The sequence below is a fragment of the Python bivittatus genome, unplaced genomic scaffold, assembly GCF_059951505.1.
Source record: "Python bivittatus isolate LINGU-HERP-01145 unplaced genomic scaffold, Pbiv_v1 ctg000020_np1212, whole genome shotgun sequence".
Lineage (NCBI taxonomy): Eukaryota > Metazoa > Chordata > Lepidosauria > Squamata > Pythonidae > Python > Python bivittatus.
The window spans coordinates 81,814,734-81,827,424 of record NW_028277030.1 but is presented as its reverse complement, the minus strand read 5'-3'; the positions used below and the strand labels follow the sequence as shown (position 1 = coordinate 81,827,424).

The 12,691-nt window shown below is 42.4% G+C and overlaps 1 protein-coding gene across 1 annotated transcript in view; it reads right to left on the bottom strand.

Annotated features, from left to right (window-relative positions):
* MAP3K4 (mitogen-activated protein kinase kinase kinase 4) overlaps positions 1-3,998 on the bottom strand; it is a 94,214-nt gene extending 90,216 nt beyond the window's left edge. The window contains exon 1 of the mRNA XM_088142794.1: positions 3,595-3,998. The gene's annotated coding sequence lies outside the window, so the exon portion shown is untranslated. The remainder of the gene's footprint in view (positions 1-3,594) is intronic.
* Between the last annotated feature and the right edge of the window lie 8,693 nt (positions 3,999-12,691).

Genomic DNA, 12,691 nt, shown 5'->3' with positions numbered 1-12,691 from the left:
AAATTATATTCACACACCATTCAAAAGAGACAATAAAAAAGCTAAGAAGGAAACAAAAAGACCAGAACACATGCTCTCCAGCAGCCTATACCCAGGTAGGCAGGGATTAACACCAGACAAACCATCAAGCAGAAAACAATACGCTAATCAAGAAACTATCAAGAAGAAAACCACACCTCTACCAACACTGGCAGGGCAAGCTACTGTATATAAACAGGGAGCAAACCCCACACTCACTAGCACTGATAATGTTACCAAGGACTCTATAGCTCCTGTCACCAACACTGAACTGACTAGGGATGGAGAACATTAATATAAGGTGGAGTTGGGGGGGGGGGGACCTGAGCTAGATTGTTCAGTGTTGCATAAGACAGCTTCCTATGTTCATGACCTGGAGTGGGTAAGGTGGAGGATTCTGTCCTGGCTGGGAATAGGAATCAGGAATTTCTGTCCACAGTTGTTTCAAGGGCATTTGTTTCAAGGACACTGACATGCTGACTCACAAGTGGTAATAGGTGGGTGTTTTTCCTCTGTGTAGTATCAAGATCTTCCATTGTTTTATTGAAGACTAATATTGAATGAAATCCATTGCTGCAAGCCTGCCCATCTCACTGAAAATTTCTCACATACCATGGAATGGAAAGGGTGCTTCAATGTACACTCTACATACCAAGTATATTATGAATCCAGTTGCCTGCTCTACATGCCAAACATGTTATTAATCCAATTCCCAAATCCCATGAATATAAACAAGCATGTCTGCTTTTCCAATACTCAGTTCTCAAGGTTCATATTGTTCATCATTTTAATGCTGAAAAGCTAAATATAAACATGATCTGAAGAAGGGAAAAAAGATTATAAGCAATTTTTTTTGTGTCATTAGGCAACAAGAACCCACATATTAAGGTAATAAAAGAGGCTTGAGTGAACTCAGCCTCAGAAGGATCCTATTTTAAAAATCAATATCCTGAAACTTCAGAAGTCACAGAATAGTTGGAAATGAGAGGAGAATCTGGGCATTAGCAAAACATAAGTTTAATTTTAGTCAATCTTAGCAGCACCCTGGTCCTGCCACAAAAACACAAGCAGAAATTTTAATGTCTCTGAACGCAGGCGAGAAACTGTTCTTCATTACCAAATATATTCAAGGAACAGATTGTAAATAGCAATCTGGATTTTTAATTAAGTTGCTATAGAATGACATCCAAATTGAAGACAAGGCTTGCGTTTCTCTGTTATTAATCTACAAAGCCCGCAGAAGTCCTGATAAAATTAGACTGCGTAGAAAGAGCATGTGTATATATTAATATTTCATTTATTCTTTGTTTCTTAGGATGAATGTTCATGCTAAGATGTGGAATTTTAAGGTGCTTGTCTCTGTCAGCCTTTGCTCATTGACTGAGTCTAAGGGAATTGACACCAAGGGAACAGGGCTGCAGCCTTTATAAAAAATGAAAAAGGACTAAACAACATGGAGAAAGAAGCAGTTCCAGATCTAGGAAAAATTAGAGAAAGGGGAAGGAGTTACAAGAGGGACAGTAGTCAGAAACAGGAACACGAAGGACTAGCAGCTTTGTAATGGGCATGAGCTTGTACAATAAGCTTGATCATAGACACAATCTTTTATCATCTCCTGTTCTTGTATTTAACAGTATATAGGAATATCATTAATAATATCCTCAAAGAGAGATTAAATGTGGCTACAATTTGGAAATTTGTCAGAATGAAAGGGTGACTTCTTTGTGGTTTATCCACAAAGTATCTGAAAATCTTCAAATGGACAATACTGTATTATTTAATAATAATTATGTTTGAAAACAGGCATAGAGGAGAGCAGAGGATATAAAAAACCTTTTCAAAAGCATTACATCTGGGTTCCTGCAAAAGAGAGGAAGACAAGTCAGCCTTGTGGTATAAAGCCCAATTTCTCCAGTTTCCCTTTGCATTTTTCCACCTTCAACAACAAACTCAAGATTCTTTCCATCAAGTAGAATAAATGTCAGCTATTTGGGGAAAGAATGGGAAATGGTTTTAAGTTCATGGGATGAAGGACGTCTAATTTGCAATAAGTGGAAGGTTTCTGTATTGCAGCTGAGAAACCAACATAGATGTCACCTGGAATTCAGCTCAAGTCAAGGAAATCTTTACTCATTTACATCCTGATAACTTACTTGCTTCAGGCCAGACATGTAGAGACTGCACTTTTACATGTCCAATAATTGTTTCAGATTTATTCCATGGGACAAAAGTGTAAGTTTACATATAAATAGGTTTTCTTCCCCTTTCAACCTTTATGTTATAGTTTGCCATTTTCTTTTTATATCAGTACTGCTTTATTACCATGCCTTCTCTTCCTCACATGCTATACAGTACAAGGTATGTTAATTTACTCAGCCACCTGGATTACTGTGGCAAATTGTCTCTAAAACAACTTCTACAGAACTTTGCATCTGTAGCTATCACTATATTTGTGCCAAAATAAGACAGGAACTAAACAGGTGAAACTTTCCCTCACCAGACTGGCTTGGGTCCTTCTCCTGAAAGTTAGGAAAAATAAATTTGTCCTATCATCAGTGTGACAAGGTCATCAAATCACCTCTTTCTCCTAGCTGATTACATCTAACACTTTCAGCTTTTCCTCAGAGGATGAGAAATTGGTCTTCAGGAATTACTATGGGATCATGCAGCATAGTAAGCCAATATTTGCTCACCAGCCCACGGAGGATAGCACGAAATCCTCAGCAAATCTAAGATAATTTATTACTATTACTGGATGGGGAAAATCTACTCTTCCTTTGGGGTAAATTCAGTACCTTACAATAAACCCCAGTGAACTCCCAGAAAAGGCACCTAGGTTTGGACTGAACTCACAGCATACTTACTCAAAATGGTTCATAATTAGCTCACAGAAGGGCTTTAGTTCAGCAATATGTCTGACATGCCAGTATTTGAATTTGGAACCATTTGCATCTCCAAGGTATGGTAAGGAAGAGCCCGCCACTCATAACAACTTGGACCTTTCAGCCAGGCAGAGAAGAGCAGATAGAAGGCAGTTTGTATACCACTAAATACGTATGACCTGCTCTACAGATAACATACTGTATTTCAGGGAAATCAAACTGAAGTTGTTGCTGCGCCATTTCTGTATTTAAGAGCTGACACACTGCCTATCAAAACAAAAGTTTTCCCACAGTGGCCAATGCAGAAACTATTCTGTTGCTAAGGGCCATCAGAAGGGCACAATGGCTGGTCGTGGCACAAGATGAGAAGTATATGATGAAGGGAAGCTATGCCAGAAAAAGCTTTTACTGGGCAACTGACCGGAGGAACATTCTCTTTCCCCTGTAAACTCTCCCCTATTCCCTAGCACTGCAATTTTTCCAAAAAAAGAAGAGAAAATCAGTAATGCCAAAGAAGGCGGTGTGGCTGAAATGCCTGTTGATTGACAGAGCAAGGAGCCCTCTTGTTTAGAAGGGGGGGCGGGAAGCATTACCCTATGCTCACTTCTCAGAAATGTCCCACTGGACGCAATGGGGTATGTCCATGCCTATAGGATTGCTGCCTACATTTCGAGCAGCGCGATCCTTTGCCTACCTTCCTCAAAAGTAGCAAATCCCTCGCGGTCCAACGTATTTAGGATTGCAGCCTGAGTCTTGACGGGGCCGTGAGGATCCCCTGGGTATTAAACATGTTTGCGGGCCGCTCCTTCCCAAGAAAGCACTACTGAGGATGAGGAAGGTAAATATGCCTTGCGCTCACTAATCATCCAGTTTTCCACCGAGGATCAGAAGAGCTGCTAGAAAACCGCTGCCGCGCCGGCGTTACTCTCATAGTCTTCCCGTTTGGGAAAGACCGGAGAACAATGGAGAAAGGTCGCCCGCGACGTTCCCACGCGGCCTCGGTCGGAAAGGGAGCAGCGTCTCCGGCTCAGCCGACGAATTGCGCAATTCTGCACCTCCTACCTCGCGTCCTCCAGGGCGGGGGAGAGGCAGCGGCCGGTTTGGGGGCCCTTCCTTTTCCTTCCGCTTCTTTGGGCGGAAAGGAGGCGATTAAGCAACTGGGTTGCCAACATGAGGCGGCCCTGGAGAAGGCGCGGCCCCAAGGGAGAGCCTCTCCAAACTGTAGCATCTCAGCGGACGGGTGACTTTGGGGGAAAGACGGCAGCCGGCGCTAGAGACGGCTGCCCTCTCTTGAGCGCTCTTAGTAGCGCACCCCTGTCGCTCTAGCTCGCTTGCAGAAAAATTGTGAGGTCGGATCTAAATAGATGGGATTGACCTGTACTTCTTCTCTAGCGGAAGGTAGATGGAATAGAATGGCGTATCTCATAAGCTCCTAGACCAGGGTTGTCAACCTCAGCAACTTTAAGCTGGCTGGACTTCGACTCCCAGAATTCCCCAGCCAGCCGTGCTTGAAGTCCACCCGTCTTAAAGTTGCCAAGTTTGAGGAACCCTGCTCTAGGCAACAATATGTCTGGTAAAATGGCAAAGCAGTGATACCACTAAATTGCCTCTGGTTAAGTGAACATTCTCTTGGCATGACCAAGCTCTGTTTTCCCTTTGCAAGCCTGCTGTTTGTATTCTTTAGGGTTGCAATTTGGCTCTCACATAAAAGTGACTGCAGTTAAGAAGAGCTTTCCATCTGCTGGCATTTCGGAGACTCTTGTGGCAGTACCTTCACTGTCTGTAGCTTTACCCTGGGGGGGGGGGGAGTGACAACATGCATTGTGACATTACAACACAAACTCCACCTTTTATGTATTTACATGCAATGTCATGATGCAAATACAAAAAGGTGGAACTTGTGTCATGATCTCACAATGTACATTTTGGCATTGGCATCATCATGGTTAGGAACAGTTACCTATGCATGTGAGGCAAGTGGCATGTTGCTTTAAAAATTCACTGCTATGATGCTGTTTTGGTTTAGTTCTTGGATTTTTGTATATATTCTGAAAAATGTTAGCCATAAATCCTCTGGTCAAATCAGAATCCAAAATGTTAGAAGGTAATTAAAACTTCATCCAGTAGTTTTCTTGCTTTTCTTGGTATATGCATGGATAGCTAGTAGATATATAATATTGGGACTGTGTTATTTTGATATCTCTTTAATTATTATACTGGATGCCTTATAAAACAAATTTTCTAGTGTTGCAGATTCCATAAACATCATAACACTACTATATAAAAAAATCCTGCGATAGATCTAAAAATCAACCCAGCCTAAAATATGCAAATATTGTGGAATAAAGTATAATGCAGTAGTAGTAAAATTACCAGCCAGAATAAATTAGCCCAGGGCACAGGTCAGGAGGCAACACTACCCAGCACTAGATAATCTTGAAAAAGCTTTAGCACTTAGATGGGAGACCACTAGGAAATCCCAAGACAAACTTTGTGGAAGAAGGAAATGGTGAACCACTTCTGTACTGTTGCCAAGAAACTGCACAGACTTGTCCATGAGGTCAAAAACACAGAACAGCAGAAGACAAAAGAACAATGATGGAAGAGAAAACAAACCCAGAGGGGAACAAGGAAAAGAAGCATCAGTCCTCACTAAAGACCTGGTTGAAGAGCCAGGTCTTTAGGGTGCTTAAAAATACCTGTAGGATGGGAGCAGTTGGAATCTTGGGGGGGACCTCATTCCAGAGGGCAGACGCTGCTACAGACAAGGTATGCTTCCGGGGTCCTGATAGATGGCATTGTTTAATTGACGGAACCTGGAGTGCGCCAACCCTGCCAGATTGAACTGGCCAGGCCGATACTATGGGAGACAGGCGGTCCTTCAGGGAACCAGGCCCTATGGGTTTGGGGTAGTGCAACTTGCTATTTTTTCAGTGTAATCAACCAGTGTAATCAACTATCCTTCTGGGTCAGGGGGTTCTTTGGGGTCATTGTTTTGCTATGGTTTTAGCCCTTCCTGTTATGGTGCACCCTGAAGGTAGTGCTGTGGGACTACTGTTAGCCATGTAGGTTATTGACCCATGTTGTCCCCAAGGCTCTGTCATGCTGTTTCACATCTATATGAAACTGCTGGGTATGTTCCTTTGGAGTACACAGATGATACCCAGCTCTATCGCTACTTGCTACCTAATGCCAAGGAGATACTCAGTGCCCTTGAGCAGTGATTAAACTCAGTAAGGGCTGGATGAGGGAGAACAAGTCAAAATTAAATCCAGAAAAGAGAGAAGTGCCGTTGGAAAGGAGAACTTGGGGACTGTGTGAAATCTGTTTAGGACAGGGTTGCACTCTCCAAGAAAGAATAGATTTGCTGTCTGGGGATGCTCATTTATCCCTGTTGTTTTAGGCTTTGCAGGAGACAGTTATGGCAAACAGCACATTTCAGAATTAAAGGTAGTGTGCCAACTGGGATGTAATCCAAAGGGGCAAATAGATTACATCTCAGGGCACTTATCAACTAGCCAAGGATATTGCAGAACAGCTCTTGGTAAATTTTGAAAACTTCTAAAAGACTGGGGAGGTCTTAGAAAACTGGAGAAGAGCAAATGTTGACCTTCTCTTCAAGAAAGGAAAGAAGAACCCAAGAAACTGTAGACCTGTTAGATTGACATCTATACAGATTATTAAGCAACATTTGGAGAGCGATAGTTTATCCACCTTTATATAGTATCTGCATCATGTAATTTAGGAGAATCTAAAAGACTAATCTTTAAATAACAAAGTCAAGCTCAAACGCTTCTGTGCTTTCTTATTATATTCGTTTGAGTTGGATAGTATATGAAACCAAATGACAATCTGGGTGGGGACAAAGAGCAGCAAAACTGATCAACAATTCAACCTAGAGTACAGAACAAAAAGGTTAAATGAAAGCTTCTTTGATAAATAAAGTGAGTAATAGTGCTGTTTCAATTGCCCAACCGCAGCCCAGAGGAAAAGTCAATAATATTCATACTTTTGACCTTTTAAATGATAAATTGGTTTTCTTTTTTTGCTTGAATGGTGAAGGTCATAATATAGTGTACAGTCACTAAGAAATGTTAATTGTAAAGACAGAATAGAAAAAATGACTTGCTCTAATAGTACAATATGTAGAATTAGAGAACCAATCTTTGGAGTAAGACTTCCACATTCATGTTCATAAATAAATATATATGCACTATGTAATTAGTTTACATAGTAACATTTGCAAATCAAGTAACACTAGGTAGAAAAAACATGTATTATGCAATTACAAATAATTAGAACCATAATACATTTTATATAATAGAGAGTACATTATCCAAATGTGTATGTTGAATGAAAGCTCACCTAAGGAATGACTAAAAAGTCCTGTACAACTGAAATCATAATTTGCAAGCTTAAGGTGCAAACTGTCTCTTGTGACTTCCATGATCATCTTCAGAATGAAGATTCTACTTGCCCAAATTCACTCAATGAGGATGGATAAGATTTGAGCCAAAGCTTATTTCAGTTAGCTCTTACATTTGCCTATTTCCTAAAAATTGGAGGAATTTCACTGATGTCAAAATATATGCTGTGGATGACTGGTATTGAAAAATATATCACCTAATGCTATTTTCAGCTTATGTAAAACTCTTTTCCAAGCTAGATGCAGGCTGACAAGCTCCATTCTAAAATTCTCAATTAGCTGGTGTGACTCACAAACGGATATACTCTTAAATCTTCCTCTGCATTGCATTTTTTTAGAATCACAAGAATATAATTACACAAATGGCCCTCAGATATGGATGGGTGAATCCATTGTTTTGGCCTCACTCCTTTCCTTCTATTACCAGCTAATCATTTTAGCTTGTTCCCTCATTAATTTGCAAAGCCAGCAAAGAAAATATGCACATGAAAATTTGTATGAATCTTCAAGTACATTAATTTATTGTTTGTTTTATTAGATTTATATTCCAACTGTTGTACAGGAGCTCAAGACAGCACATGTAGTGTTCCTTCCCCTACTTTTCCCCACAACAACAAGCCTGTGGGGTAGGTTAAGTTGAAAGACTGTGACTGGACCGAGGTCACTAATTCAATTTGTATTTGTATTTTTGAATATATTTTCTTTAGCATGTGCACTTTCAAGCAATTTTCCCCTAAATAAATTTATTTTGTGCACACTTATCTATAATATGCTTTTCAGGTGCACATTTACTTTTTAACTGTGAACTGCAGCACAAATTCTGAGATGTGCATATTTCTTGTATATTTCCGTATGCCAGGTCATTCCAGTTCATGCATAGCTTCAGGATATGTCAGCTGTGTAATACATACACAAACTGAATGAATTTATCTTCCAACTGTCAAGCCTATCACTTGTTGCTAATGCACTTTTGAGAGCCAGTTTGGTCCAGTGATTAAAGCACTGGACTAGGGTAAGAGAAACCTGAATTCTAGTCCTGCACCGAAGCCAATTGTGTAATCTTGGACCAACTATTGGACTTTCCAGATAATCATCAGTAGTCAAGGATGGTTATGATGATTGATAATAATGATGATGCAGTTTTACTTTCCTCTCTTTGTTTTCTCCACCTACAGTATGCAATGAGCACTCTTTGATGTCTTACAATTTAAGTGCTTCTTTAAATTCCTCTGCTACATTTTAAAATCTTTCTTCTTGGTTTCCTTATCTTCTTCATCTTAGTCAATCATGTTCTGTTATTCTTTTTGAACATTGTTTCCTATTATTAAGGCTATATCTGCAAAGGCTCATTTTTGCAGAGTTTTACCTGAAGGGTCCAAGCAAAATGAAATATGTTGACTTCGGTAAGGTTTATTCTTACCATGATGATGTATCATGTCACACTTCCCTTACTCTCAGGAGGGTGGCATCCATTATCCTCCCTCCTGCCAGCTGCTGTTGACCATTTTGGGTCCTCTGGTCACTGCCTTCAGTGGCCATCTTGCCTTGGGCTGCCAGAAAGACCTGGCCTCTGTGGAGGAAATCAGAGTTGACCTTGAAGATGGAATGCAAGAATCATTAAGTAAGCAATGGGAAAGAAGAAGGGGTGAGAAAGAAATGCAAGGTACCCCCCCCACCTTGATTCTGTTTCTAATTGTGTGAAGAAGACACCCCAGCAGTCTGCAAACTGTTTCCACTTCCTTGCACATACAATTCTGCAGGAGACTACCATTCTTTAGTCAAAGCTCTGAAAGAAGTAGAAAAGGATGTTTCTGAGGAATCAAGTGATCCCAGAAAAAGGAACAGCACACAAAGCTAGGGCCATCAGCAGCCACTGATGATGAAAGAAGCTTGAACTGGAAATCCCTACCCAATGTTCTTCTTTGATGCAGCAAATAAGCATCAGTGGATTTGGGGAGATAGAGGATGTTCTCTGGTGAATTCTGCTCTTGCCATTAACACACTATATTCTGTATATCTGTGTGTAACAGTGAGGGAGAGAGAGAAGTTGTGAGTGACAAGGTGATTCCATATGGAGCGATTGAACAGGTAGCTCCAGTTCTTTCACCAAGTTTACTCCCAGATAAACATGTACCAGAATGCAGCCTCAGGCAGCCTGTCCTGTTTAGAAGCAAGGCCCATTGAGTGCAATGCCATATAAGCCTTTGAGTGCAAAGCCCCATGGATGTGGTTTAATTCATCCCCAGGTATATACCATATTTATCAGCGTATAACACATACCTTTTCCCTAAATTTTGGGGCTGAAATCCTAGCTGCGTGTTATACGCCGATATGCCCTGTGGCTTCTCACCTCAAGCGGCAGGGCTGGGAGAGCAAAGCACCAGCAGCCGGGAGAGCATTTCTTTTTTGGCAGCCACCGCAACCCAGCGCTGCCGCTCCGGATGGCCACAGAGGGAGGTGCGGAGCCTGCAGTGCACTGTGCAATGCCCCCCTGGCTGCCCGAGAGCTGCACCCAACCCGTCTCAGATCGCCCCAGGACCGGCAAGCGCGGAAGATGCAGCCTCTCCTCCAGCTCCCCGCAGCCTCACTCACTCCTCCCTCCTTCCCGTCAGGAGAAACTTTGGCGCAGAGGGGCACCCCCCCCCCCCCGAGGGCTCGACTGCGCCATTGGGAGCACGGGAGAGTCTGAAGTTCTCCAGACTCAGTGTGTCAGAGCAAACCGCAAAGAGCAGATCCGTAGGGTCAGAGGCTCTGTGCGGCTGGAGGCATCCTGCTCTGCCCGGGAGCCCCTTGCTTTCATGTTCAAAGTCTGTGTCTCCTCTGCTCTCTGCGAGTCTCTCAAAATCACTGAGTGGCAGGGGAGGAATAAAAACCGCACAAACGGGCATGCACACACACACATCGGCGCTTAACTCTTCCTCCTCCAGGCACAGCGCGCTCAGGACAGTGGCTGGTTTACAAAGTGGGAGGCCCGGGGAATGGGTGGCATAGGGCTCTCTGCCCACCCCATTTTAGCAAACCAAGGAGCGCTGATCTCCTCACTGGGGTGGCACAGCACAGCGTGCGGTGCTCACCTCTCCGGACTGCGCGGTCCCTCAGCCCAGGCAAAGTCAGAGGCTTAGTGAGGCGGGAGGCGCCCCGCTCTGCCCAGGAGCATCTGGTTTTCCTGTTCAAAGCCCATGTCTCCTCTGCTGTCGGCGAGACACACACATACACACACACACCCGCAGACAGGTAAGCAGGAAGGGAGGGAATGAGTACCGGTATGGTAATAAACAGATTACCATTACCACACACTACACACAACGTACACCAATGGTGCACACACACTACACACAGCCGGCCTACAACATACAAAAGAGGTGCTTTTCCTTTCGTATGACGTATTTACCTTATAAGTGGTATAAACATTAACAAACAAAAAGTTCAGAGCTCCCTTTATTTTGCTTCCAAGTCATTTATTTTAAATTTAAGGTTTTTTACTCAAACTCCCTTCTTAAAATTAAGGTGCATGTTATACGCCTGGGTGTGTTATACGCCGATAAATACGGTAAGTGCATTGGGTTCCCTGGAGCATGGGGAAAATGTGGCTGGCAGGTCACGCTGCACCAGGCAGGCCTCACAAGTATGTGGGTTGTCCCTAAAAGTGGAGCAGGCAGTTTCTGGTCCGCTGCCGTAAGGCTGCTTTGTGACTTGGCTTCACTCACCTCCCCAATACAGCTTGGATTCCACCTGGAACTGGCAGGCTACATTCCCTCCATTCCTGAGTAGAGGAAAAAGAAGGCCAAAGATGGAGGGAGGCAGACTTTCAATTCCTGGGTTTCCTTTGCAAGCCATCTTGCCCTCCTTGGACCTGGCATAAGCAAAGACCTTTTTGAACCAGGAACGCCAGAAAGGACAGACCAGCAAGAGACAATAATCAGCTTCACCACAGACCCCCACTGCAACAACACCGCCTCTTTCTCCTGACCTTTCCTTCCCACATTGTGTTTCTTGTATTTCTCAGTCCAAAAATATGTTGATGGTTTCTAAATCAGCTATCCTGAGTATCTATGTATATTTGCCCATCCCAACCCATTCCTGTCTCCTCTCCCCTCCCCAGGAAGGTGAGCTATTGTGATCGCTTTTCCTACTGACAAGTGATGCTTGGTGAGAAGGAAAAATGAACCCAGGAGAAGCCATCAGTCTCTTTTGTTAACTTGTCCTATGTTAACACTTTTAAGGACAGCACCATTTGCCAGCCTCAGTACCAAGATAGAAGACAATTTGGCTAATTGGGACAGAAATTTTTAGGTCAGCTTACTTTTCTACCCACTCAAGGACTAGCGGATTGTGCATTAATGCAGCTATTGAGCTGCAAGAGAATTCATCCTTAACCAACTGGAAAAAGGTACAGAGAATAGTGGACTGCCACAAAGTTAAATCCTTGGCCCTGTATTCTTCAGCATTTTTATTAATAGCTGGGATGAAACAGGGAGGGAATGCATCTCAAACTTGCAGACGATAAAAGTGGGTGGACTAGTCAGAAATAAAACTAAAATGTGCTAAGTTAGAGAAATGGGCTGAAGACAACAGAACAAAATCTAACAGACAAATGCAAAATTATTCACTTAGGACACTGAAATCATTGGGGGATACTTGGCTTGGCAATAACAAACATAAAACAGACCCTGGATTAGTAGTTGATTGCAAAGTGAACATGAGTAACAGTGTACTATGGCAGCAAAGAATTCCCTTCTTTGGGATAATCAATCCATTATCAGAAGTGTAATTTTAAATCGCAGAAAATAATTGTTCCATTTTATTCTACACTGATTAAACTCCTCAAGTATTTTGCCCAGTTCTGGGCACTACACTTCAAAATGGATTCAAATGGGAGCAGCTTCAGAGAAAGATAACAGGAATGATCAGGAGGCTAGAAACCAAGTCCTTTGAGGAGACACTGAAGGAACTGGGAATGTTTAACCTTGAGGCCAAAAAAGTGGTGGGGGGGGGGGGGTGTTGAGGATGGGTGGCTATGAAAAGATTTCACACAGAAGAAACCCAAGCCCTGGTTTCTATCATCCCAGAATTTAGGACCCCAAATAATAAATTTAAGTTACAGGAAGCCAGATTCCATTTGAATACTAAGAAAAAGTACCTAACAGAGCAATTTGAAGCACTTAAAGGAGAAGTGGATATATTCAAGAGAGGCTGAACAGCCATCAGTTAAGTTTGTTTTAATTTGTGTTTTAATTTATGTTTGTTTAATATAATTTGCACAGATCAGGGTGTTAGATTCAATACTTCCTTCCAACTCTGATTCTGTGATTCTGTATCTTCTATAGGAAAGCTCCGCTTTCTTTCCCTCCACTTTCTGGTGATC